Here is a 26,488-nt window from a genome sequence, read left to right as displayed (position 1 = left end):
TTAAGGACAAAGTGAGGATTTATTTAGATGCGGGGGCGGGGACCACGGTAAATTGCTGACCCCGCCCAGATTCAGGGCCCGTTCCTCAGAGACCTCCTTACCAGGTTACGGGAAATGCAATCGTAGACACTTCCTGTTTGCACCCTGCGCCCCTTCCCTGCGTGGAGCCCTCCCAGCCTCTCCCAGCTCTGAGGGCCCCAGAAGCCAGTGTCTTGTCAACTTTACAGTAAGTGTTCCTCCGGTGGGACCTCAGAGTGGACAGTCCGACAACCGCGAGAGCTGTGGGCACATAGACACCACCCAGCACAGCTGTCCCTGGCCTTTTGGGGGGTCCTGGTCTCCTTTGAGAATTGAATGACAGCTGTGGACCCTCCCCAGAAAAATGCATAATACTCATATCCACTACACTTTCCAGACCATTCCAGGGATTCTTGGACCCCCGGAAAGCTTACCTATGGATCCCAGGTAGGGCTCCCTTGACCTAGTGCGATCCATTCATTTCACAGATGAGGCAACAAATACCCAGAGTGGGGGGTGACTTGTTCAAGGTCACACATGGTCAGCGGGAAGCAGAGCCAGGACTCGAATCCAGCCCCCGGCTCCCCCCGACCTCCTGCACTGTGACAGCTTTGCCTCCAGCACTGGACAGAATGGGGTCCCCGGGGACGGAAACCCCAATTCAGGGCCCTTCGGAGTGTCCTTCTCTTGTCTTCTGGTTTCTGTCCTAGACATGTATTTTTGCTCAGCGTAGCTCAGAGAGGGCAGAAATGATGGCATTGAATAAACATGGACGGGTGGGGGGAAGTTGCAGGCTCTGGTGTAAATGCAACAAGAAATTTAAAGTTGAGAGAGGGAGAAAAACAGTAAGTAAACAACATTTGCATCTCCTGCGAGAGAGCTGGTGCTGTTCTGTTCGGTGCCCAGAGAGCTGAGCCTGGGGAAATCCCAGCAAAAGCACATCGGACTGGGCCCCGCCTGAGCCCCGTCCTCTTCCCAAGCTACTCTCTCCCCTTGTACCCAACTCAGGTCATTGGTGGCCCCTTGGTGGCCTGAGCCCCGTGCTTCGCAGGCGTGGTGCCTTCTGCCTGTGCAGCTCCCCCCTCCTGCAGCCACGGCTGCCCACTCACCACCACGCCGCTCCGTGGCCTGACACTTCCCCTGAGCCCCCAGCTGACTTGGGTCTCCTGGCACCTCCCCTCTCAGCACCTGGTTCGGCTCTTTCAGAGCCCATAACGTCATTCACGGTTCTCTATTTATCTGTTTCGGGGCTGTGTCCCCCAACTAGCCATTAAGCTCAGAGTGCACAGGGGCTGAGCCCTTGGTGCTTCTGGGCCCTGGGCATGACATATGGAGGCTCTCGCGAATCCCGTGCTAATTTCAGTGAATGGTGGCATCTGCTGGTTTGGCCCTGGGCACCTGGGACAAATGCCTGTGGGCCAGCTCATTTCTGAGATCCTGGCCAGGACTGCATGCAGCTGGGAGCTTCAGCACCAGATACAAAGGGAACAGGAGTGGGCGGCCAGTACCATGAATGGTGCCCAGCCCCTCAGAGCAGAGGTACCAGCCAAGTGGAGGCTCAGGGGGGCTGAGATACAAGCCGGCCTCTGTGTGCCTTTGAAGTGGAGCCTGGTGCTCTGCTTTTTTCTCAAGAGCCCCCCTCTTTGAACTCCGAGGGTCCCCCAGCCCCCTGCCAGCCAGCTCACCAGCCGTTGTGCCAGGGAGTGTCAGCTGAGGTCATGGGCAGATGGCCGAGGTGGACGCGTCCCCTGAGGGCTGCAGCACTCCAGGAATGATTAGGAAACTCAGAAACGGTTTTCTCTCCTGCCTTCTGGGCTCACCTCCAGATGATGGAGCTATCTTGAGAGGGCAGCCTGTTACTCATACTCAAGTCTGTTCTCTCTCATTCCATTTTGTTTGGGGTGGAGTGTATGCTTTTGTTTTTTCCTTTTCAACTTGACACCCAGGACTTCATGACTGATGCTGTGGGCAACACCTCCCAAGGGCCGGGAGCCTGGATCAATTCTTCTTTCTTCTTCTTCTCAGTATTGGGCTGTGGGGTGAGGAGGGGAGGGATCCATGGGACAGAGAGGCACAGGGTGAGGTACAAGCTGGTCTCCCCTCCCATCCCCTCCCAGGCTTGATGCCTGGGGAGCAGTGGTTGTGGGTGGAGGGGGCTGATACTGACTCTAGACAGTTTCTCTTCCCACTCCCATCTCCCATCCACTGGGGGTGGAGGGCAGGAGGCCAGAGACAGGTACATTCACCCCTGCAGATGGGTACCTGCTCCAGTGTGCCCCTTGCTTGCTCTTAAACATACCCCAACAGAGCAGCCCTCCCCTTCCCCGAATCTTGGATGATATAGTCAGTACAAAATTTTGTGTCTCATTTTTTTGTACCAATCAATCACCTTTGAAGGGGGATGAAAAATAAGCCACAAGAGGATGTTTAGGCCGCTGAGCGAAGCTGATTGGTCTGGTTGGGCCAGGTTACAATTCTGGAGCTAGCTGACTTGCCTTTGTTCTCCAGTTCATCACGATGCGGCTTACAGTAGAGTCCTGCAGCCTTGGTGGATAGAAGACATCCTCACGGCCAAGGTGACTAGTCTCTGGGCATCACGACAGGGCTCCGCAGCCTCCCTCCCTTCCTTACTCAGCTGGTGACTTTGTCTTTGATCACTGCATCATGGCTTTAGCACTTTGTCTCTGTTCTGGAAAAGCCTTTACATTTGCTCTGTCATAGCTTCCTTGACCTCCCAAGGCCAGTGCATCAAAAGAGAGTCACCATGCTGCAAACAGTGCTTCTGCTCCCAGGTGAGTGGCAGGGTGTGGGGGGCTGTCAGGAAGATGGTAGGAAATGCCAGAGCAGAAAGAAACAGTGGCTCTTATTATAGCATCTAGTGCTGGGCCTACATCACAGCAGGGCTCTGGACATTCTTGTCAAATGAATGACGGAATTCCCAGGATTCCTAAGGGTGTGAGAAACAATATAGAGGCAGTTCCACACAGAGCCTCTGGCAGGTACCACCCGGCACTGAACAGAGTACCTGCTGCTTGCTAGCTGTGCATGCGTGAGCAGGCTACTTGATCTCTCTGGCCCTACTTCCTCATCTGTAAAAGGGGGATGATGATGATGACGACAACAATAGGGATGCGGTGGCTGGGTGATAGACATTGGGGAGGGTATGTGCTATGGTGAGTGCTGTGAATTGTGTAAGACTGTTGAATCACAGATCTGTACCTCTGAAACAAATAATACATTATATGTTAAAAAAAAAAAAGAGAAAGAAAAAAAGAAAAAGAAGATAGCAGGAAGGGAAAAATGAAGGGGGGGGGAAGTCGGAGGGGGAGACGAACCATAAGAGACTATGGACTCTGAGAAACAAACTGAGGGTGTTAGAGGGGAGGGGGGTGGGGGGATGGGTTCGCCTGGTGATGGGTATTAAAGAGGGCACCTTCTGCATGGAGCACTGGGTGTTATGCACAAACAATGAATCATGGAACACTACATCAAAAACTAATGATGTAATGTATGGTGATTAACATAACATAATAAAATAAATTGGTATGTATAAAGCAGTTAAAATATTGCCTGGCACATAATAGGTACCACATAAGTGTTTGCTATTATTATTAAGACCAGAAAGACAGTTATTTGAAGGAATCAAATATTACTTTTAACCAGAAGCTATGGATTTCCTTACCTTGTAGGCAATCTCCACTCCCACAAGCGCTTCCCATACACATGGAACCATATATTGCAGGGGTCCGCAAGCTTTTTCTGTAAAGGCTCAAATAGTATTTTAGACTTTGCAGGTCATACGATTTATGTCACAACGACTCAGTTCTGCTGTCGTAGCATGGAAATAGCCATAGACAATGTGTAAATGAATGAGCAAGGCTGTATTCTAATAAAACTTTATTTACAAAAATCGGAGGCGGGCCAGATTTAGCCCACAGACCACAATTTGCCAACCACCAATCTATTGGGATTCTATCATTTTACAAGACTCTGCTTGAATTCTACCTCTTCTAAGATTTAATTTCCTCTACCTGAATTTCCAAAACATTGGGTCTGGAGGGAACTTAGTATCATGGAAACAATAAGCAGGAAAACTGGGTTTAAGCTCTGCCCTACTGCATGACTTTGAGCAAGGCATTTAATATCTGTGAAGCCTCAGCTTATTCACCTACAAAACAGGTGTAAAATGTTTTGCTTTACTTACTTTACAGGGTGGTGTGAAGATCAAATAGACAAGGCATGTGGTTGTGACTTGCAAACTCTAAAGTGCTACATAATGAAAGTTGGTCTTCATGCTGTCCCTGTGCTTAGGATAGTGCTTGGCACTTGGTCTGCATTAGCTGCACTGAATCCCAGGAGTGGTGTTAAGTATCGATTTTTATAACAGACATTGGTACGTGTCTGTATCTGTATTGATCTTCTTGGGCAGATGGAGATCTCAGTGGACACAGGCCCAGGAGAGCAAAAGGACAGCATTTCCTGGGGTAGAATCTATAGAATGCTTGTCAGCTTGAGATGTAGGTTGGGGTCAGAGTGCAGTAGGTCTGGATTGCCATGACAGAGAGTAAGGTTTCTAAAGGCATATATGGTTAGAAATCTGTATTAGTTTCTTAGGGCTGATGCAACAAATTACCACAGGCTTGGTGGCTTAGAGCAACAGAAATTTATTTTCTCATAGTTCTGGAGGCCAGAAGTCTGAAATCAAGGTGTCAGCAGGGTTGTACCCCCTACAGAGGTCATAGGGAAGAATTTGTTTCTTCTTCTTTTTCATTGTTGCTAACATGCCTTGACTTGTAGACATATCACTCCAATCTTTGCTTCCATCTTTACATTGCCTTCTACATTTGTATCTTTTCTCTCTCCCATCTCTTATAAGGATGCTTGTTATTTGATTTAGAACCTGCCTGGGTAATCCAGGATGATCTTATCTCAAGATCCATAACTTAATTACATCCGCAAAGATCTTTTTTCTAAATAAGATCACACTCATAAGCTCCAAGGATTTAGATATGACATATCTTTTAGGGTCATCATTCAACCCACTGCAGAATCTTATTATTTTCACTTAACTTTATTTTTTAAGATTTTATTTATTTATTTGAGAGAGAGAGAAGGAGAGACAGTGAGAGAGTACAAGCAGAGAGGAGAGGGAGAGGTGGGCTCCCTGCAGAGCAAGGAGCCCGATGTGGGGCTCGATCCCAGGACCCTGGGATCATGACCTGAGCTGAAGCCAGATACTTAACCGACTGAGCCACCCAGGTGCCCCATTCACTTAACTTTTTATCTAAAGTATTTCCCACATCATTGAACGATCTTCCAAAAACATTATTTTTGATGGCTAATAATATCCCATATTGTGGATATACCCTAACTAATTCATTTCCTCTTGCTAGACATTTATATTGCTCATGATTTTCTACTGGTATAATAAGAATACAGTGCATGGGCTTGGGAGTCATACATTCCCAGGTCAGATTCTGACTCTTTCATTTACCAAGGATGTGATGATAGTCAAGTTCCATAAACTTCTCTGGCCTCAGTGTCTCATTTGTGAAATGAGGATCATACTACTTATCTCATGGGGTGATTCAGAGGATCATAGGAAAGAATGTATGTAAAGTGGCCAGTAGCTGAAGGTCTGGCACATATAAGTGCTTAGCAGTCTTGTAAATTGCAGCCACTCTTGTTTTATTAATATTGATGACATTAATTGATGAAATTAACATCAGTTAATTTACTTAGGATGGATTTATAGAAGAATTATTCCCAAGTCAAGGGATGTAGACAGTTTTAAGGCTCTTGGTTTGTACTGTCAAATTACATTCCAGAAAAAGCATTTGCAAAGACACTCAGCCTTGCCCAATCCTACGTAGTAAGTACTCTCTCTGGGCACTGATGGCCAGCTAAATCAAGAGACAAAAATTTTATAAGTATGGAACCAGGTTTAAGCTTTGAAGAGCTTGCAGTCTACTTGGACCAACCAAATTGCATACATGAAACAAGACAAATAATAAAAAATGGAATTGAATTAATTAAGTCAGCAAGTATCTATTGAGCATCTGTTATGTACCAGCTACTGCCCTAGATTATACAGTGGTGAACAACACAGGGCCAGTCCTCGCCCTCATACAGCTTCTAATCTAGAAAGTCAGAACTGGGTTGTGGCGCCTCATTCCTATAGTGGAGTTCAGAGAGAGAAGGGACCCCCAGGGACCACGTGGATAGGGGATGCTTCCAGAAGAAAGATGACCCAGGAATGGACCTTGGAAAAGGGGCAAGGACTAGAGGAGGAGGAGTGGGTGGGCATGGAGGCTTGTGCCTCATGCCCTCAGATGTTTTACGGAGGCAGAAGTGGCAAAGGGCTCAGGAGGCTCCATTGTGAAAGACCGTAATAGCCTTGAGCATTGGCCTGGCAAGGGAGGTCAATTTTTTTTTTTTTCCTTTAGAAAACTAGAGACTCATAGAATTTTCTGAGCAGGGAAAGGCTAGTGAAAGATCTAGGAAGAGTGAAAGGGTCTGGATGAGTCAAGCCTGCAGCCAGAAGGCCAGCCATACTTGGATCTATAAATCTTGTCCTGTTCCAGAAGCAAGATATGGTGGCATAACTTGGTGGCAGCACTCACACTACTTGGCACGTGAAATCCTGAGCCTTTACCCACCATCTCCTCCAAATGCCCAACACCAAACCCTCAGCAAGCTCTAAGCTTCCTTGAGTGATTGCCATTGTTTCCTGGGGCTCTGGGATGAACGGATCCTAGTTTCTCTGGTCCTGGGAGGTCCTGGTGTTTTAACTGCATAGGCCATAAGTGTCCTTGAGCCAGTGACCCTTCCAGGAATTTCTTCTGTTCCACTCTGATGTGTTCCCAGGGGAGGGGAAAATACCTGATGACTGACTAGCTCTATGTCCCCTTTGGGGATTACTATGCCTCCCTGGTCAGGTTTGGGGTGCAGAGGAGGAGACCTCCTCACATTTCCTGCCTGACCACACTGGCATATTCTAGTCAGTGGTGGCAAGGACTGGGGAAGGGAAAAGAACATGAGGGACTCTGGGGAGACCCCTGTGTGTGCAGAGAATACCTCTTCCAACCCAACTGTCTTAGTTTAGGCTGCTATAACAAATTACCATAGACTGGGTGGCCTAAACCATACACATTTATTTCTCACAGTTCTTGAGGCTAAAAACTCAGACGTAGATGCCAGCATGGTCAGGTTCTGGTGAAAACCCTCCTCCAGGCTGCAGACAACCAAATTCTCACTGTATCCTCACATGGTGGAGACAGTGAGCTAGCTCTCTGGGATCTCTTTTATAAGGTCACTAATCCTATTCATGAGGGCTCCATTCTCATGACCTAATTACTTCACAAAAGCCCCACCTCCTAAAACCATCCACATTGGGGGTTAGGATTTCAACGTATGAATTTGGGTGGTGGGGGGGGACACAAACATGTAATCTTTTAACACCAACCATGAGGCCCACTCCTGTGTCACAGGCCCAGTGGGTGCAAGTAAGAGGTTGGCTCATTTAGGGTCTTCACAGAACAAAGAAAGAGCCATTTCTCTAGTCTCCTTCTATTCCTGTAAATTGGACCTCACAATGCACCCCCTTCCCAGACAGGCACATAGGTTTTTCAAGGACACAGGCAAGCTCACTGGGCTGCCACCTGGTGATCTTTGCCCTGGGGCTTTCCTGGGCTTCAGTGCAGGGGGAAAGAGTGACATCCACTGAGACCCTGAACTCAGGGACCCAGGTGAGTCATCAGAGTTTGAGGGGCTTGAGATCCATCCCCGGAAAGACCCCCTCATAGTGCAGACAGGGCTGGTGCAGGGCCACCAACGAGGGGCTGGGGTCAGAGCAGGCTCAGCACCTAGCTCTCTGCACTCAGAATGGAGTTCCTCCCCTACTACGTCAGGCCTCCAAAAGGTGACCTGTCCATCCTGAAGGTGATTTGCACCAATGGAGATGGTTTCGATTTGCTATTACTTGGCACATCCCTCTTTAATTTAAAAATAGCAAAGTTCCTGAATGGGTCAGAAAATCAATAGATCCATTTAAACCTCAAACAAAAACTATTCAGGTAAAACCACAGACATGTAGAAAAACTTTTCCTGGGGCGCCTGGGTGGCTCAGTTGGTTAAGCGACTGCCTTCGGCTCAGGTCATGATCCTGGAGTCCCGGGATCGAGTCCCGCATCGGGCTCCCTGCTCTGCAGGGAGTCTGCTCCTCCCTCTGACCCTCCCCCCTCTCATGTGCTCTCTGTCTCTCTCATTCTCTCTGTCTCAAATAAATAAATAAAATCTTTAAAAAAAAAAAAAAAGAAAAGAAAAACTTTTCCTGGGAAAACTGCTCGCCCTATACCACTAAATATAAGTGCTGCTGAAGGCCAGAGTTGATATAGAAAAAAAGAGAGAAACCAAGGAAGATGTCACTAAATTGTTTTTATTTCAAGAGGGAATGGAGTGAGGAATCTAAACAGAGTGGGGAAGGTGAGGACAGCTTACCAGAGGGAGTGCAAGAGGGGACTTACTGGGCTCAAGTGAAAGGACCCACCAAAGCTGGGAAACCCTCCTGCACATGGTGGGCTGTTGGAACACAGTGGTGGGGAAAGAACCTGCTCTGAAGGAACTTGGGGAAGCCCAGCTCATTCACGGAGGCTGGAATTTATGAATGAACTAGACTCCGCATGGTAGCGTCATATGCCCCGTGCTATGTTCCCTTGGACCCTGTGTTCACGCAGTCTTTCCCCTGAAATTCTCCTCCCTGCTGTCTCAGTCTGTTGATGCCTTAACCATCTTTTCATTAATCCACTCACTCGCTGATCAACATGTAAGGAGCACTCAGATTGTGCTCCTTTGGAGCTGGAGATAAACTATGAGCAAGACAAACTGGGTAACCGCCCTCCCTGCGCTCGCGTTTGGGAGATGCTGGAGGTTGGAGGTGTTTGGGGGAGGGAGAAAAGTGGACAGGTAATTATTGCAAGACCGTCCAGGTAAATGCTGTGAAGCAGAAGTACAGGGTGTTCTGAGCACACGATGCGATCCGTCCTAATCTGGGGCAGTCAGGAAGGGCTTTCCTGAGGAAGTGACGTTTGGGTGGAGCTCTGGAGGCCACGTGTGAATTAATTAGGAAGAGGCTGGAGGGCATGGCAGGAAGAGGCGTCAAAATGTGTGCAGACTCAGAGCAGGGGTGGCTTCTTTGGGGACATGAAAGGCAGACTTGGAAAGTGAGACCCAGTGTGGCTCAGTGAAGCGTGGAGGCATGGGAGGGGGCATACACTCAAGACTCAGTCATTCCTCAATGACTGTTTACCTCAGAGAGAGAAAGGAGAGAGAGAATTAAGGTGATAAAAATGAAAGGGTTAATACGTTACCCACTAGCTGAAGGTCAGTCAGACAAGGGATAATGTAGCAGGCCTGTGAAAGGCAATAGGGAGTAGTAGGGACTGTGGAAAACAAAAGGATTTATATATATATATATATATATATATATATATATATATATATATATATCCATATATACACATATACTGTACCCAAAGGTATTTAAATTTAAAATACATTAAAACCTGTTACTGGCCAAACAAAGCAAAATCTGAAGGCTACCACACTTTTGGGTACTTGATTACAGGGGAACTTGGTGCCTGGAAATAAGGAATGTGGTGGAGGGAGGGGAACTGCTTGGCCAAGAGCCAGATAAAGAGCCCAGAAAGCCCCTCTGGTCCTGATTCCCCCCTGTGCCTGTCAGATGGTCTGCTCTGTACTCATGCTCCTGGTGGCCTCCTCCAGCTTGCCTCCTGGGGCTCGCCTATCCCAGGGTCACCCCAATCTCTCCAAAAGCAGAGCCGAGGGCAGGATAGTACCTGCTGACTCACACGGATGGTGAGCTGGGCAAAGGGCCCTGAGCAGCTATGCGTAGCTCAGGAGCACCTGCCCGTGGGCTTGCAAGCACGGCAGTGAGACTGGCAAGCTAAGAAGACATGAAGATTTGAGGGTGAGGGAGAGTAGGGAAAAGAAACAGATGATGCAGAAAGGAGCTGAAGCAGATACATAACCTGAGAAAATAAGATTAGAGAACTGACACACTTATTGGTTATTTCAGTGTTAATTTCCTAGCCCAATTTTGGGTCATTTGCATCTCATAATTGGCTCTTTCAAAACTTGAAGATAGGGGAGCTTATTTGGCAACCTCCTCCACTTTCCCTTTGTGATGGTAAAAGCATGGCTGAGCTTATCTTAAATGTAATCACGTTTGATCAAAAAACAATTATTGGGTTTTTCCCCCTCTCTTTGTTCTGATTTAAACGACCTTGCATGTATGGGGGGGTTTTCTGCACTTAATCGCTTCTCAGTTGTGCAGAGGAAGATGCTCAGCCTTGGTGTGTTTGCTTTCCCTGCAACTCTGATTAAGAACTCCATTCCTTTCGCTAGACCTCTGTGACGGAAACCTCTTTACATGACAGGAGGAAAAGCTATCTCACCAAAAGAGAAACACTTTTAAAGGCCATTTCAATATGCAAACATTTTTCTTGCCGCACACGTGCCTCTAATTGTTGGTTCTACCACCCCCTAAAACAAAATGTGGAGATATTCCCTGAAGGAAACTCAGCTGAGCCAGAATTTTGAAATGACAGGCTCATGAATGGCAAGTCTCTAAAGGCAGTAAAAATTTGTGGCTTCTTGATGGCCCGATGTCCATTTCACGTAATGCCAGAAGAGCACGGGGTTTGTGTTCAGATATCTACTCTTTTCCTCTCAGTCCACAGGATTCTAGTGGAGTTGACTTTGCCTTGAGTCCCAAAAAAGGTATTACATCGGGGCTGAGAGAGCCAGAGAATGATGTTCTCTGGCTGGTTCAGGGATGGCCTCCTGAGCAATGACTGGCCAATTAGGGTCAAGAAGACTCCATTTGGGACAGGTGTCAGCTACTAGAGAAGATTCTCTCCCTTTCCTGCTGTACCAAAGCCTGAGGGCACATGAGGCTTGAGCCGCTTTGGCCATCTTTTTTTTTTTTTTTTTAAGATTTTATTTATTTATTTATTTATTAGAGAGCGAGCGAGAGAGAAACAGCATGAGAGAGGAGAGGGTCAGAGGGAGAAGCAGGCTCCCCGCTGAGCCGGGAGCCCGATGTGGGATTCGATCCCAGGACCCTGGGATCATGACCTGAGCCGAAGGCAGTCGCTTAACCAACTGAGCCACCCAGGCGCCCCATCTGCTTTGGCCATCTTGTCCCCACAACAAGAAGACTTATGAGAGCCAACACGTCAGAAGACAGAGCCAAGAAAAGAAATCCAGTCCTTGTGACATCACTTGAGCATTTGAATCTCACAGTGTGTGAAGCCAGCCTACCCCGTGGACTTCTACACGAGACAATACATTTCTAGTTTTTTCTTGAGTCTGTCTGGATTAGGTGTTCTCAGTCTTCTGGGTATAATCTAGCCAAACATAAAGATATGTGGCTGGTTGCAGTATAGGATTCCAGTCAAATCTGCCCCATTACTTTAGTTACACCTTATCGTTGCTGTATAATGTTTTCAACTTCTTAAAGCATCTTGACAAATGTGCTATTGCATTTCATCCAGACCATTCTTATGGGAATTTTCCCACGTCACTTCCCTGTGATAAGCAGCTCTCCCAGGATGACCCTGCTACTACAGAGAAGAGCCCCGATTTCCCAGCAGGCCTGCAGAAAACTCCTCTCTGCCCACATCCTCTTTTCTTGAAAGAAAAAGTTAAACATTTTAATAACTACCCCAGGAAACTCAGTCTTGGGAAGGATGATTAAACAGGGAGGTTCTTTTCCACTGCAGCCTCTTAATAGACAAAAACCAGGAAAAAATCCCAAGTGTCCAGCCATGAGCACCTCTTTAGAGTGGAGTAGTGTGAACCCTTTAACGAGGCTGACCTAAATGTCCAACCGCCAAGCAATACAGGTGAAAAGGCAAACTGTGTGTGTAATACGCTATGTTTGAGGTTTTTTTAAAGAAGTGCTGATGCTGAGGTAGATTGAGTCAATTTTGGGGGTGCTGAAAGACGTAGTTAAGGAGTGGGGCTATAGGAACCTGAAGCTGGAAAGGAAAAGGGGTGGCTGGTGATTTTCTGGAGGAAAAGGCAGATTCCTGGTACTTAGCATTCATTCAATGTCTTAATATTTCTACTGTGTGTCTTCTTCCCAGTCATTGATCTGGGCTGTCTGCAGACACCAGGGCCAGGATGGCCTCATTCTCCCATGCTTCTGGGATTAACCTTATTTTGGACAACAGGTATATGGCTTGAAATCCTATATGAGAAAAAACATTTACAAATGTATTAAGCTCAAGGGGTGGGAACAGAGGAATGAAGGATGTAAGAACCTAAGAACTTCATGGGCCCTGCACCGTCCATCCCCAGGGCCCCGAGGGGGTGTCACCAGGAGCGTGGGGTCCACCGCAGGGCACAGCAGTGGGACCTGGGGACACACTTTGAGAAGGACAGGTATCTGGCCTCTGAGGAGCAGGAGGGACATACGACCCAACTGAAGAAGCTCCTGGGATTCAAGAACCAGCAGGCCAAATGTTCTCAACAGCAGGGACAGGACCAACCACAGCAGTGCCCAGGGGAGCCCAGGAGGACTTACCCAAGACCCTTTCAGGGACCCGCTCTCACCCCTAAGACGTCTGGGCACCAAGCAGGCACGAGCTCTGCAGACAGGACTAAGTCCAGCACTAGGAAGTTACTGAGTGTATAGGATCGTCTGACCCTGGAGTGCCTGGAGCCTGGGACGGATGGAGGGTACAGTCTGTGAGCTGCCCTGACGTCACTGTTTGAGGCCATGCCTTGATGGGCTTTGCCGCTGTTAACGATGCCATAGCGTGGACGGCACATCATCTATTTATCCAGTCGGCTACTGGTGGCCATTTGTCTTGTTTTCACTTTGCAACCATCACAAATCATGCTGCTTTCATCGCTGGGTTTGTGCGCATGCTGTCAGTTCCTAGGATGAGGACTTGAATTGCTGTTCACAGGTCCAGCTTTTTGTGTTCGGCTTCAGTGGATGCCGCCAGAGTGTTCCAAAGGCTTTGAAGTGTTTACCCCCCCAACAGAGAGCTCCTGCTGTTCAGCATGGACTTTTTTTTTTTTTTAAGATTTTATTTATTTATTTGAGAGAGAGAGAGAGCACATGAGAGGGGGGAGGGTCAGAGGGAGAAGCAGACTCCCCGCCGAGCAGGGAGCCCGATGCGGGACTCGATCCAGGGACTCCCGGATCATGACCTGAGCCGAAGGCAGTCGCTTAACCGACTGAGCCACCCAGGCGCCCTCAGCATGGACTTCTAAGTCTTTGTCGATCTAAAATTTTACCCCCTATTCATAATCCATGGCTTTTGTTGACAGTGAGGTGATAGTGAGGTTGGGCACGCCTCACATGTTCACCAGGCATTAGGATTTCTCGTGTAAAGTGATTTTTCACCCATTTTTACTTGAATTGATTCTTAAAGCTCCCTTAACCATTAATGTGCTGCGAACATTTCCCCCATTATGTGGCTTGTTTTTTCATCCTTTGTGTCATCTCATGAATAGAATTTCTTGGTTCAAATGTTGTGTATTTATTTCATTGTTTCTCAAACGATCTGTGGGTCATGGACCATTTTTTTTTTTTCCATTTCCATCAGGGAGTGATTGATAGGTTCTAAAATAAAATAAGATTATTAACATAGAGTAAAATTTTTAAAAAACAAGAAAAATACTAAGACAGGAAGGAAATCTTACTGAATCCTTCTGTGGCTTTGACTTTTCATACTTTATTAGGTTTTCTTCAAGTGGAGCACCTGTATTGAGCCAGACACATTCAGGCACTCGACAGATGCTTTCGAATCTAAAATGGAGAGGATAGAGACATCTCACTGGCCTGGAGTGCTGGAAATGGTGCATGACAGAAAAGAATATTGAGCTTCCAGACACGAAAAAGGAACACCAAAAAACCAGTATAATGACAAAAATGTCCTCAAGCACAAAAGTCTGAAAACAATCAGATTAAGAATGGAATACATTCTACCCTAGCATATTTCTTGCCATATGAATGGTCTACCAGAATAAAAAACAGGGAACACAGTGATCTTACTCATTTACATGCCATTACCCAGAATGCGCTATGGGCTTATCATTTTGAGGAAGAACTCTGTGAGCGTCAGAGTTTGGAAATGAAAGCAAATTAATTTTAGCTATGACAAAGATGTGTGTGTGTTGAGTGTTTGCATCAAGTATCTGGGGGTGCACTGAGTGTGTGCGTGTGTTTATATGTGGAATGTGTGGTGAGTGTGTGTGTGTTTGCCTGCAGGTGCCCACAGTAGGAATGTGTGTGGCAAGGACACCAGGAGGATAAAAACACACCTGCTTTCGGTCACACATGTTGTATCGGGAAACCAAAGGGCTGCTCCAGAGTCTGATTTCCTTTGTGCAGTTTGCAGCTTGGCACAAATGAAACAGCAGACCAGCTACTATTTATTTGGAGGTGATTGCTTTGAGCAGTCTGGAAAAGGAGAGAGGACACGGGGCCAGGGTCTGTCCTCAGCCCACATGGTAATCTCATGGCTGGTAGGTTCTTAGTCATCTCTTTCTTCACAGGGACTTACAGCCCACTTTTGCTCCTTTTCAAGTGAAAAACTAAACCTTAATTATCCAGAAAGAATCACAGGATGGGACACAATTCACCAAGAAAGTGTGGGTGGTAGGAGGAGGGGGGACGATGACAAATTGACCATTAAGAAATCGGCCTGTGAGCTCTCATTCAGTTACCTATGTATGATCTAGACCCTCAATAGGCTGAAAGCTCTTCAAGACTTGGGAATTTTAATTCGTTTCCCTACCCAGCTCCCTTCCCCTCTTTGTCACACTCGGCACTATTAAGATCTTAATAATAACGGGGGCGCCCGGGTGGCTCAGTCATTAGCATCTGCCTTCGGCTCGGGTCATGATCCCGGAGTCCTGGGATCGAGCCCCACATCGGGCTCCTGGCTCAGCGGGGAGCCTGCTTCTCCCTCTGCCTCTCTCCCTGCTCATGCTCTCTCTCTGTCTCTGTATCTCTGTGTCTCAAATGAATAAATAAAATCTTTAAAAAAAAATCTTAATAATAACAGTGATAATAGCTAACCCTGAGCACCTGCTCTATGCCAGGAGCCTCGCAGAAGCTTCACTCCAGTTGACAAGGTGCCACACGATTTGGCCCCTGCAGACCTTTACCTTCCCAGCTCATACTCCTCCCTCTTTGTGCTCCAGCCACATCAGCCTTTTTTTCTGCTTCTTGAACCCACTAAGCTTGTCCCCATCTTAGAGCCTTTGGGCTTTCAGTTCCCTCTGCTCAGAAGCTTCTCTCTCCAGCTGTCAGCATGGTCTACTCTGTCGAATGCTGCTGAAAGACCAACTAAGTTCAGAATAGAACAGTAATTGCTGGACTGGGGCAATGCAGACATTCTTGGTCATCTTGACAGGTGTGGTCTCTGTGGCTTTGGGACAACAGAAGCCCAACTGCAGAGCACAGAGGAGACCACATAGAGTGAATAAGCAGAGACGGTAATTACAAAAATGTTGCCAGGAATGGAGGCAGAAAAATAATAGTAGGAGAGAGATGTGGGGTCAAGGAGGGTTTTTTGTTTGTTTGTTTGTTTTTTTGCTTGTTTCCTTTTAAGACAAGAGATAAGAGAGCATGGCTCTATATAGATGGAAATTGCACACGCCTCTGGCACGGGGATAATTTCTGGGAAGAGACGTTTTGGAGAGGAGCAAAGTGAAAACAGGGTCTGATAGGAAAATTGTAGATCGCCAGGCAATATTGAGTTTGCTCAATAAATTTAATGCTCACAAAATCCTATGGGGTAGATACTGCTATTTTTCTTATTTCATAGATGAGAAATCTAAGGGCCAGAGATGTAAAAGAACCTGTCCAAGATCACAGGCAAGTAGAGGAACTAGCTGGGGTTTGAAATGAGTTTCTGATTCCTGGTTAATCACAGGATCCAAATGCAAGATTATGAAGGGTGAAAAGTCAGCTCCTGAGCCAGAGGAAAGCTCGAGAGTTATCAGAGATATACCTAAAACCCGAGGCTTGCAATTCGGGCGCTGGAGAAATGGCATAGCTCCAGTGGTTTATAAATATGGGAATTTTGAAGATTTGTATTTAGTTGCCAAAAAACGTATCTGTTGGCAATATTCTATTTGACACTTGGGTGTTTGCTTTCAGGCACATTTCTGTTTTGTGTTACATTTCATAACAAAAGGTTTAGAAATAAGCCTGAGCTGCCTTGTTGGTGGTAGATAATATGGACCATCTCCGCTCGAAATGTGGCACGACTTAGTAATTAAACAACCTGACTGGTCATCAGAACCACCTGGGAAAACTTCTAAAATGAAGATTCCCATCCAAGACCGGGGACTCAGAATTCCCCGGCACACAGCCCAGAACATGTATCACCGGAAGCTCCCCATGACTCCCATGCTCAGCTAACTTTGGGAACTGTTGGCCTCAAGCACACCAGTTCAGTTAAAATCAATGTTTTCTGCAATGTTGTTTCCTGTGGTCTTTGGAGATGCTCAAAACATGCCTCCTGCCAATTGGCTGGTCAACTCAACAATGTCCTATGTTCTCCTCTCCTGCCCTGTACCCTGAACTTGACCCTACCCTTTTACTTTCTTTCTGATTGTTCCACTGCTTCATACCATGGAAATAAGTGTATGCCAATGCACTGTGTTATAAGAAATATCCTTTAGCTTCAACACTAAGTGATCACAGGACTGATCACATCGCTTCTCTCTCATTAGCATTCCTCTCCCTTGACACCTCCTGGGGAAATACTCCATGCCACCCTGAGGAAAGAGCTTCATAGGGAGGTTGGAGCCACAGGTGGTGGGTGTACATCCATGTGGGAATCGACCGGCTTCTTGGCTGGACTAGACCCAGCAGTGGATAGATGACACACCTGCTAGGAAGACCACAGCAGTGGTCTTGGTCATGGAAGGAGACGTTCTCCACACTCATTTCTAATCCAGAGCCAGCTGACCGTGGCCACTCCTGGACGGGAAAGGCAGAAATGCTCAGATGGGGGTGGATGATTTAGGAGAAGGTAAGAGCTGAAGCAGCATGAACCAGCCTGGGTTCGTAATCAAGACTCACAGAGGCCCTAGAAGAGCCAGCTCTGGGATTATCACCTTCCCTCATTCTCTAACCTAGAAAGAACACAGTCAAAATACAGTTCCCAAAAAATACAGTTCCAGTTGCCACCCTTCTCCGAAAAGAAAGAAGTAAAAGAGCGTGAGTTCGAGGGGCGCCTGGGTGGCTCAGTCGTTAAGCGTCTGCCTTCGGCTCAGGTCATGATCCCAGGGTCCTGGGATCGAGCCCCGCATCGGGCTCCCTGCTCGGCGGGAAGCCTGCTTCTCCCTCTTCCATTCCCCCCTGCTTGTGTTCCTGCTCTCGCTGTCTCTCTGTCAAATAAATAAATAAAATCTTTAAAAAAAAAAAAAAGAGCGTGAGTTTGAGACTTGCTTTGCAATTTGAATCTCAGGAATGTGTAACAAGCAGCAGTCCCTGCCTTCAGAGCAAAGATGCTCTATTGAAACTTGACTCATCCTTGGCAGTTGATTGTGTTCCCCCCACCCCTCCTTCCCTGTGACACAGAGGAGTGAGGTGAGTAATCCTCTACGCAGTGAGAGAAAAATAGATCCCCAAATGCCTTCCATTATGCGAAAGGCCTGTGTCACCAGCTGAGGTGGCGGGGGTCGGCGGGGGGGGGGGGGCGGTGGGGGAGGTCATCATCCATTACAGGGGAACAGTCAGATCTTCCGACTCCCTCTCTCCAGGGCTATTTGTGGTTCCCAAAGTGCAACAAGCAGGGACTCAAAACTGATAAGCCCAGAGAAGTCTAAAAGCCCTGCTGGGGGTCTTATGAGAGCCACAGTGGTCAAGAGCCTTTGCATGCAGGAGTCCACAAGGCCACACAAAAGGTAAACAGTTGGATCCACTTTCTGCTGCCTGACACTGCCTGCCCCTTCCCCACAGGCCTAAGAACTCCCTCTTTTTCCCCCAGCGTAAAAATAGCTAATATTTACTGAGTGCCGGCTACATGGCAGGCATTGGGCAAAGCATTTTCCATGGGTTATGCACGCTCATTTTTGTGTGCATGTGTGTGCACACACGTGTGCATCCATAGACATACACACACACACCCTGAGGTGGGTACTAACAGAATCTCCTTTTGCAGATAAGGAAACTAAAGCACAGGAAATTTTCATAACTGGCCCCAGAGTTACGTGGTTAATGCAGGACACAGACCCAAGTAGTCTTCAGAAGAGTGCTCTAAACAAACACAACCGTATTATATGATCTGCTTGGCTAAATGCAGTTATTTGAACAATGAACAAGAGACAGATAGGAAAAAATTTCTGTTTCTTCATTTATTTGCTTCATAGACTCCCCAGGTCTTATCCCAGAGATTGGAATACCGATCAATAACCCCAGATGTCCTAAAAGCATTTTTTGTTACAAAACTCCTTCTAAAAGGAGGAAATGGGGATGTGGTCATTGCCAGAGCTGGAGGCTTCCCTAATAAAGCAGTAGCGGGTACAAATCACAGGTGATTATGTGAAACTTCTTTCTCCCTTACAAAAGCTTACAAAAATTGAAAAGCCTCTATCTTCCCCTATGCAATTTTAAAAAATATAAATTAATTTCCAATATGTCAGCACCGTATTTCCCACTTCTGGAATTGACCACATTATCCTCCCACCCAGCTGGAACTGTGCTAGGGAGAAAAATAAATGTTTGTCTCAATGGCATTTTCTTATTCAGCTAATTGATTTTTTAAAACAACAATAATGCTTGAACATCCAGCCGCCTAATTACTAGCAGCTTTTTATTTGCACTATCATTAACTTCACAGCTGCCTTGCCGCCGCTTCCCTTCACTACAGAGACATCAGCTGCAACTGCTAGTTTCTGAAAGGAAGAGCATGAGTAAGGCCTGACTCTCCCTCTGCCAGGGTCAGTGAGGGCTTCGGGCTGATCTCAGCAGCACAAATGCCCCACTTCAATCGGAGGGAACTGCTCGTGGGAACCATGTTGGGTGGAAGGAACCTTGAAGGGCATCTGGTTAATCCTCTCCACTTACAGATGAGGGAGTCTGAGGTCCAGAGAGGTTAAGAGGCTTGCTTCGGGTCACACAGCTCCTCACCTCTTGCGCTGGAACTGCCACCCAGGCCTCCTGATTCCTTAGCTATTTTTTTTTTTTTAATTTAAATTGAAGCATACGCACAGAGAAGCATATGTATCATGAGTGTACAACTTGAGTAATTATCTTTACGTGAACACATCCATGCAGCCACCACCCAGGTCAAGACACAGACCGCCTGAGAAGCCCCGCTGGTGTCCTGCTTCCCTTCACTACAAACTCTCTTCTCTGCAAAAGTATCGTGATCCTGACTTCTAACATCACGGGTTACTTTGGCTTGGCCCAGGTTCTTTCGATAAAGAGCTGTGTTACATGGAGTTTGGCTACTCAGACCTAAAAAATAAATGTGAATTGGAGTGAATTAAATGGTGAATTAAGACAGCATATCCCCAAAGGAAACCCCATACCATTAAGGAGTATGGGGTCTCCCTTGGGAGTGATGAAAATTGGGACTAGGTGAAGGTGGGGATTACACAACATCGTGATGTTCTAAATGCTGCTGAACTGTTCACTTTTAAACGGTTAATTTTGCTGTGTGAATTCTACCTCAATAATAAAAAAAAAAAAACCTCATCCCTTAAGATATGTACATTTCATTGTATGTAATTTTAAACTAAAAATACATTGTAAAAATATTCAACTCTTAAAGACAGCATATCCCTAACAAAGTCTTGTCAATCCCTTCCACACATCTAACCCTATAGTACCTGGCCAGCAAGCCTTACTGACCAGCTGACCTGGGTGTTTTCCTTTGGCTTTCTTCTCTTCATTGCACCGCCACGTGCCTCTTGTCCTTATCTCTCCACGAAACAGTCCCTTATCAGGGTCATCTTGCCAAAGCCACTGGCCCGTTCTCTGTCCTCATCTTTCTCAACCTCAGGGCAGCATTCAACCTAGATGACAACTCGCTTGTTCTTGAAACACTTGTCTCGGCTTCTGTGACATCATGTTTGTCTGGTTTTCTTCTTACCTCACCAGCCATTCCTCATTTCCCTTTGCTCCTTCTCCCCTTGGTGCAGGCCCAGGGCTCTGTGTTTTAGCACCTCTCTTCTTTAGCTGGGTGTCCTCATCCAGTCCATCCACGTCTATGATTTGCAAGTAACTATCTCCAGCCTAAACATCTCTGCTGAGTTCCAGGTGTGACTAACCAACTGCCCACTTGACATCTCTACTTGGAACGTCTCACACAGCTAAGACAGAAATATGGATTCTTTCCTACCCCAAGTCTGCTCCCCAACTTGGATTTCTCACTTTTGTAAGTGACACCATCATCCACCTAACCACTTGGACTAAAACTTGATCATTGTGTTTGAATCATCCCTTTTCCTCACACCTCACTTCTAACCCATCAGTGTATCCTATTGTCTCCACCTCCCAAATGTATCCCAAATCCACCACCTGTCCATTTCCATGTCTGCTGCTCTAACCCTGGTCCAGGGTCCCTCCATCATTTCTCACCTGGACTCCTGCATTATCTCCTAATAGATCTTACTTCCCTCTTGTCTTCCTTTAGTCCAACCTTTACCCGACAATGGGAATAATGTTTTTAAAAGGTAAGTCAGGTCCTCTTAGTGAGTGCCCACTGCATTCAGAATAAAACCCAAACTCTCAGAAGCTCAACGGCTGCCCCAGCTTACCTGTCCAGTCTCATCTCTCTCCACTTGTCCCTCACTCAGGACACTGCAGCCACACTCACTTTCTTTCTGTCTCCTGAATAGGCCAGTCTTGTTCCAGTCTGAGGGCCTTTATATCTGCTCTTCTTTTGGTGGGGGCATTCTTCTCGTCTTGAGCGGCACCTCTTATTATTATGACCTCATCTCGAGTGTCACTACCTCCTTCAAGAGACCTTCAAGAGACCTACACCCACTAAAAACAGCCTCTCCTGCTCAAGATTCAATGTATTCCTCTTGATTCTTTTTATATATGCCTAAACTTTTCTTATGTATATTTATTTTGACTTGTTTAATAGCTATCTCCTCCTGCTAGGAGTTAAGTTCCCTGAGGGCAAGGACTCCGTTGTATTCATGGTTTTATCTGTGCTTAGAACAGTATTTAGCAATAGAAAGCACTATGTAAGTTGATTGGCTGGATCTCATCAACTCACCTGAGATGGAAAAGCAAATTATCGTAATATGGTCTCCCATTATTTATCATTTCAGGACACCAAGTTGCAAGTAACAGAAACCCAGTTTAGACTGCCCTAAGCAATAGTAACAGAGAAGATCAAGAATAGATCTGTCTTTAGGCACAGCTGGTACCATAGACTCAAAATTGCCAGAATTATTGCCTTGCAATCTCTCCTTCTCTCTCTCTTAGCCCTGCCCTCCTCTGGATTGGTTCCATTTGCTGGCAAGCCCTCCCCATGCAGTGACTCCTGCCAGCTCTGTGTTTATGTTCTACATTGTACAGCTCCGCCACCCAGTAGAAAGAGAGCTGCCTCTTCCCAGCCTTTCCAGCAAAAATCTCAGAATTGACTTTCACTGGACCAACTTGGATCACATGCCCATCCCTGAACCAATCACTGTGTCTAGGGAGAAGGAACATGCTAATTAGTCAAGCCAAGTTGCTCACCCACTCCTAGATAGGATCATGTGATTGGGAATTGGCTTCACCTGGGCCACATGGTTTGTGGGCAGAGGAGAGTGGCCTCTCCCCCAAAACTTCAATGCTATCACGAGGGGCAGAGATGCAAGTTGTGGGAGAGAAAAAAATGTCCATCACAATTGTCTTTTTGTTTCAGGGAGCTGAAATTTGTGCCAGTTCCAGAATAACCTATGATTTTAATGTTTAAGGATCAAGAATGGCCTGGCTGCTGCCATCTTACAGGGCAGCCTGATGAGCTCAATTATCCACTGAATATTTACACAACACTGACCATCTCGTGTACCTTATCTCATAAGGCCTTTGTGACACCTCCTGCCCTGGAAGGGGTCATGCTTTGTTAGTCTCCTGTCTGTCCACTGGTACTGAGTTTATGATTAAGGCCTGACCTCAGGACAGGAGGGTCAATGTCCTAGACTCTCATTTCTCTGGTGTCAGGCCTCCAAGTTCCTGAGCCCTGGTCCATGAAGCCCTCATCTCTCTAGGTCTGGAATGTTTCCCTTTGCCTTGCATCATTGTTAGTCTTCTTGATTTTGCCCCTCAACTCATTGTGCTGGACTGCTCCTTCCTACCCTACCCCTCTGAATTTGCTTTCTGACCAGGCCTGCTGCTACCCAACATCTGCCTTCACATCAGGCATTTCCCTTACCAGGTCATTCCTTCCTTAATCTTCAGTGATGGGCATCATACAGAGGGAAGAGCTAGAGGTGAGTTGATCCCTACCTCGTCATTACCTTTCATATACTCACAGATTGACACTCAGTAGGTCATCCGTTTTCCCTTCTCCAAATTCCATTTATTTAGTAAAATCAAATTTTCTTAGCCCTTTCAAATTGTTACTCCCCATTTGGTCCTCTGCAATTACATGTCGTATGCTCTGTGGCTGAGATACAGTAATAAGAGCACCGTCGTTTTTCCTCTGAGTCATGAACTTGGGGACCAAGTATTCTTCATGATCCCACTTGTTATTTCCTTTTTCTTTAACTGCAGAAAGTCACTCTGGTGGTCAGGTGAATTCCTTAGCAGTGATCCTTTGGCACAAGTGTTCTCATTCTAACCACTTATGTTGGTTGAACCCATCTACTTGCACAAATAGAAACAAAAAGCTTATTTCTCTACAGAGGCTGCTAACCTGACCCACAAAGGCAGTTTTACTCCCACCAAAGTGTAAAATCCATGATGACAGGAACTTTGTTTAATTACTACTTTATCTCCAGTTCTCGGCATATATCAGTGCTCAATGACTGTGGATTCACTCATTCAACAAATGCTTATTAAGCATTTATTAAAGAGGGCATTGTGCCAGGTGATACTTGGGATTGAAGGAATAAAAACAAGTGTACCTAGGAGGTTATTTCAGGCATGAGTAAGAGAACTGTCTTAAACAACTAGGCATTTATTAATGGACATAAGTAGCAGTCTAAATTTAGATCAACTCAGGTTGGTTTGATCCACCCTCAAGGATCCAGGTTTTTTCACAGTTTCTCATCCTAAGACTTACTCCCTCTGGGGGAGAGGGGAGAGGAGAGAGAAAGATCATAGGGTGGCTGCCAGTGACCACTAGTTTAACAGCAGGAAAGAGTAAAGCTTCCTACAAGAGAAGGACCCTTCCCAGAAGTCTCCCCCACTCCTCTTCCTTCTCTCAAAGGCCAGAATTGGGTCACACACCTATTACTGAACCATGGTATTTAGCTTCAGACCATTTGGTCCTCACTTCATGTTGAAGGTGAGGCGATGCTTCCTCTGAAGCAAGGGGACTATGCTGAGGAGGGGTGGCTCTCTGAATACATGCAGGTTCTGTAAGAAAGGGAGGGAGTAGGAACTGGGGACCTAGAGGTGGGGGGAAGGGGGTTGCGAGAGCAATCACCACACACCATCACAAGATTTATGATGAAAGTCTAAGTTTTAAAAAGTGCCTGCCTATACACAGACAGTCCCCAACTTAACGATTGTTTGACTTACGATTTTTCAACTTTACAATGGTGTAAAATGATATGTATTCAGTAGAAACCATATTTCATATTTCGAATACCGATCTTTTCCTGGACTAGCAATATACCATAGGATACTCTCTTGTGATGCCAGTCAGCTACGTGATCATGAGAGTAAACAACTGCTACACTTTTTTAAAAAGATTTTATTTATTCGTTTGACACAGAGAGAGAGAGCACAAGCAGGGGGAGCGGCAGACAGAGGGAGAGGGAGAAGCAGGCTCCCCACTGAGCAGAGAGCCCCACGTAGGTCTCAATCCCAGGACCCTGGGATCATGACCAGAGCAGAAGGCAGACGCTTAACTGACTGAGCCACCCAGGCGCCCAATTGCTACACTTGTAACCAATCTGTACCCAGACAACCATTCTGTTTTTCACTTTCAGTATTCAATAAATGACATGCGATATTCAACACTTCATTATAAAATGCACTTGTGTTAGATGATTTTGCCCAACTATATGCTAATGTAGGTGTTCTGAACATGTTTAAGATAGGCTAGACGAAGCTGTGATATTTGGTAGGTAGATTAGGTGTATTACACGCATTTTCAACTTGTGGTATTTTCAATTTACGACAGGTTTATTAAGATGTAATACCACCGTAAGTTGAGGAAGATCTGTAAGACCACCTAAGTAGTGATTCTGATTCAGAAGGTCTGTTGTGGGGCCTGGACATTTGTACTGTCTTAAAAGCTGCATGGGTGAGTCTGATGCCCAGCTGGCATTGCATACCAGTGCTGTAAGCTGAGCACCATCATCCCATCAGTGTACAAATAAGAATTCAGCACAGTCCCTACCCTGGAAAACCTACACTAAGTGTCCTTTAAGAGATTTTGGCATATGTGCCAGAGAAGCTCCCTCTGAGCTAATAAGTTGGGAAAGGTTCTTGAGAGAGAGTGGGACCTCCAAAGATGAGTAAGACTTAAATAGAGAACCCAGGGAAGCAATGTAGCCAGAAGGGCACAGCATGAGCTGGGGTGGAAAAAAATGGAACACTTGTCAACTCATGTGTCATGTTTGTCACAGGACAGGCTGATCTCTGTTTTGTTACCTCACTGGTACTTGAGAGAGGGAAGTTTTCTCATCTTCAGTTTTCTCATCTTGAACCAATAATTGGAGAAACTGAGGTTTGTTTCCAGAACTTGGTGAATCAGTGCTATCTGATATTCCTGATACTTTGCTGGAACTATTTGCCAAGCTTCCTCTTTGAGCACAAAGGGGATTTTAAGAGGCAATGATTGGGGCTTTCACATAGCTGTTTTAAAAATCAAAATCACTAGGTGGAAAAACCCTATGAGATCACCTCTCTGCTCTACCTGACCTCTGTGGTGGAGACACAGTGATCTTCTTAGAGACAGAGGTATTTCAATTCCTCCTCAAAGCAAACTAAGATAAATCCAAACAAATCCAGCCAGGCTGCAAAAGTGATTGGAAGGAAACTTAGAAGTAAGCTAGAGAATATGGGGGAAATTTATAAATTGGCTGGCAACTGGATTACATTTAAAGATTCAATTAATGACAGATTGAGAATAGAGTTTCTTTAGTGAGTTTGTTAACTCCCAGGCAAGAGGCTTGGTGGTTTGCTGATAGCACAGAAGGTGAGTCATGCGGCACTGGCTGGCTCAGCCAGGCTGGGACAAATGTCACCCACTCACTTTGATGGATGCACCCCATGCACAGAAATATGTGAACAGATATTGATTTTTTTAAAACTCTACCATTACTCACTGTTCTTGACAACTTATTTTCCTTCTTTGGTATACCTTTGTTGTTGATACTTCTGCTGCATCTAAATTGCTTTTTAGTGAACTTTAAAGGGGTCTCTCTCATTCTAACAGAGTTTCTGAGAGGTAGAGAGTTGGCAACAGACTTGCTATATATGGCTTGGGCTGGACATTCTGGAGGAATATTGCCTCTCTCGGGTTTCAAGAGCCCTCCCTATGTTATCTATTAAGTGGGTTCAGGGCAAGAATACTGGGTAAGTCAAGAGGTATTTACAGAAAATACTAATGTGGTAATTAGTTTCAGAAACAAGAACAACAAAATATGTGCGTACTTTTCAAGGAGGGGTCATATTAGAAACTTTATAAGAGAATGATTTTGTCTGGAAGCTCCTAGAAGGAGAACACCAGGCCACAGAGAAGAGGACTGGTATAAACCAGTGAGAGCAGAGGTAAGTGCTGGCTCACCTGGTTTCTAGCCCTGTACCCAGCCAGCTTTGGCAGAAGGAAGATGGAACAGAAGCAAGAGCAGCTGATTATCAGAGTGATGCAGTACCAGAGGCCTCCCTACAAAGTTAAAGATGACTCACACCTGTTCAGCTGTGAGAGTCAAACCTTTCTGTGGGTTCCATCTTCCTGGTTGGAGCTGGTCTCTAAGTTCAGAGAGAATCATTTCCCATCATGGTGGATCTGAAATCAATAATGCTGATGAGCTGAAAATGATTGCAAATGAAAGATATTTTGGAGAAATTTAGGCCTTGTTTTGGCAAATGAGTTGCTTAAATCCATTTGTGAGTCTATGAAATAGGCTCATAAAAAAGCCTCCTAAATCTAGCTTAGAAGCAAAGTCCCCAAGAATATGAATGGTGAGCATGAGCACTATTGTACAATAAGTGGTATAAAAAGCAAATAAGGGTAGTCTACAGTTGAAAAGAGTACAAAAACAATTTCACTGAAAAAGACTGCTCTCC

General features: G+C 46.0%; 1 long non-coding RNA gene across 9 annotated transcripts in view; it reads right to left on the bottom strand.

Moving 5' to 3' along the window:
- Nucleotides 1-26,488, bottom strand: part of LOC135364799 (uncharacterized) — a 49,157-nt gene that overhangs the window by 4,077 nt on the left and 18,592 nt on the right. For 2 of the 9 annotated variants that reach the window (XR_010412573.1, XR_010412575.1), the window contains exon 3: nucleotides 453-26,207. This is a non-coding gene — a long non-coding RNA (uncharacterized LOC135364799). Of the gene's footprint in view, nucleotides 26,208-26,488 lie in introns of all 9 variants that reach the window. The other 7 variants (XR_010412578.1, XR_010412574.1, XR_010412577.1 and 4 more) reach the window with 7 other exon arrangements.

Source organism: Mirounga angustirostris, unplaced genomic scaffold, assembly GCF_029215605.1.
Source record: "Mirounga angustirostris isolate CCGP_5_RB_7025 unplaced genomic scaffold, mMirAng1.0.hap1 SCAF_6, whole genome shotgun sequence".
Taxonomy (NCBI): domain Eukaryota; kingdom Metazoa; phylum Chordata; class Mammalia; order Carnivora; family Phocidae; genus Mirounga; species Mirounga angustirostris.
Note: the sequence above shows the minus strand (reverse complement) of the source record. Positions and strands in the feature narration are given on the sequence as shown.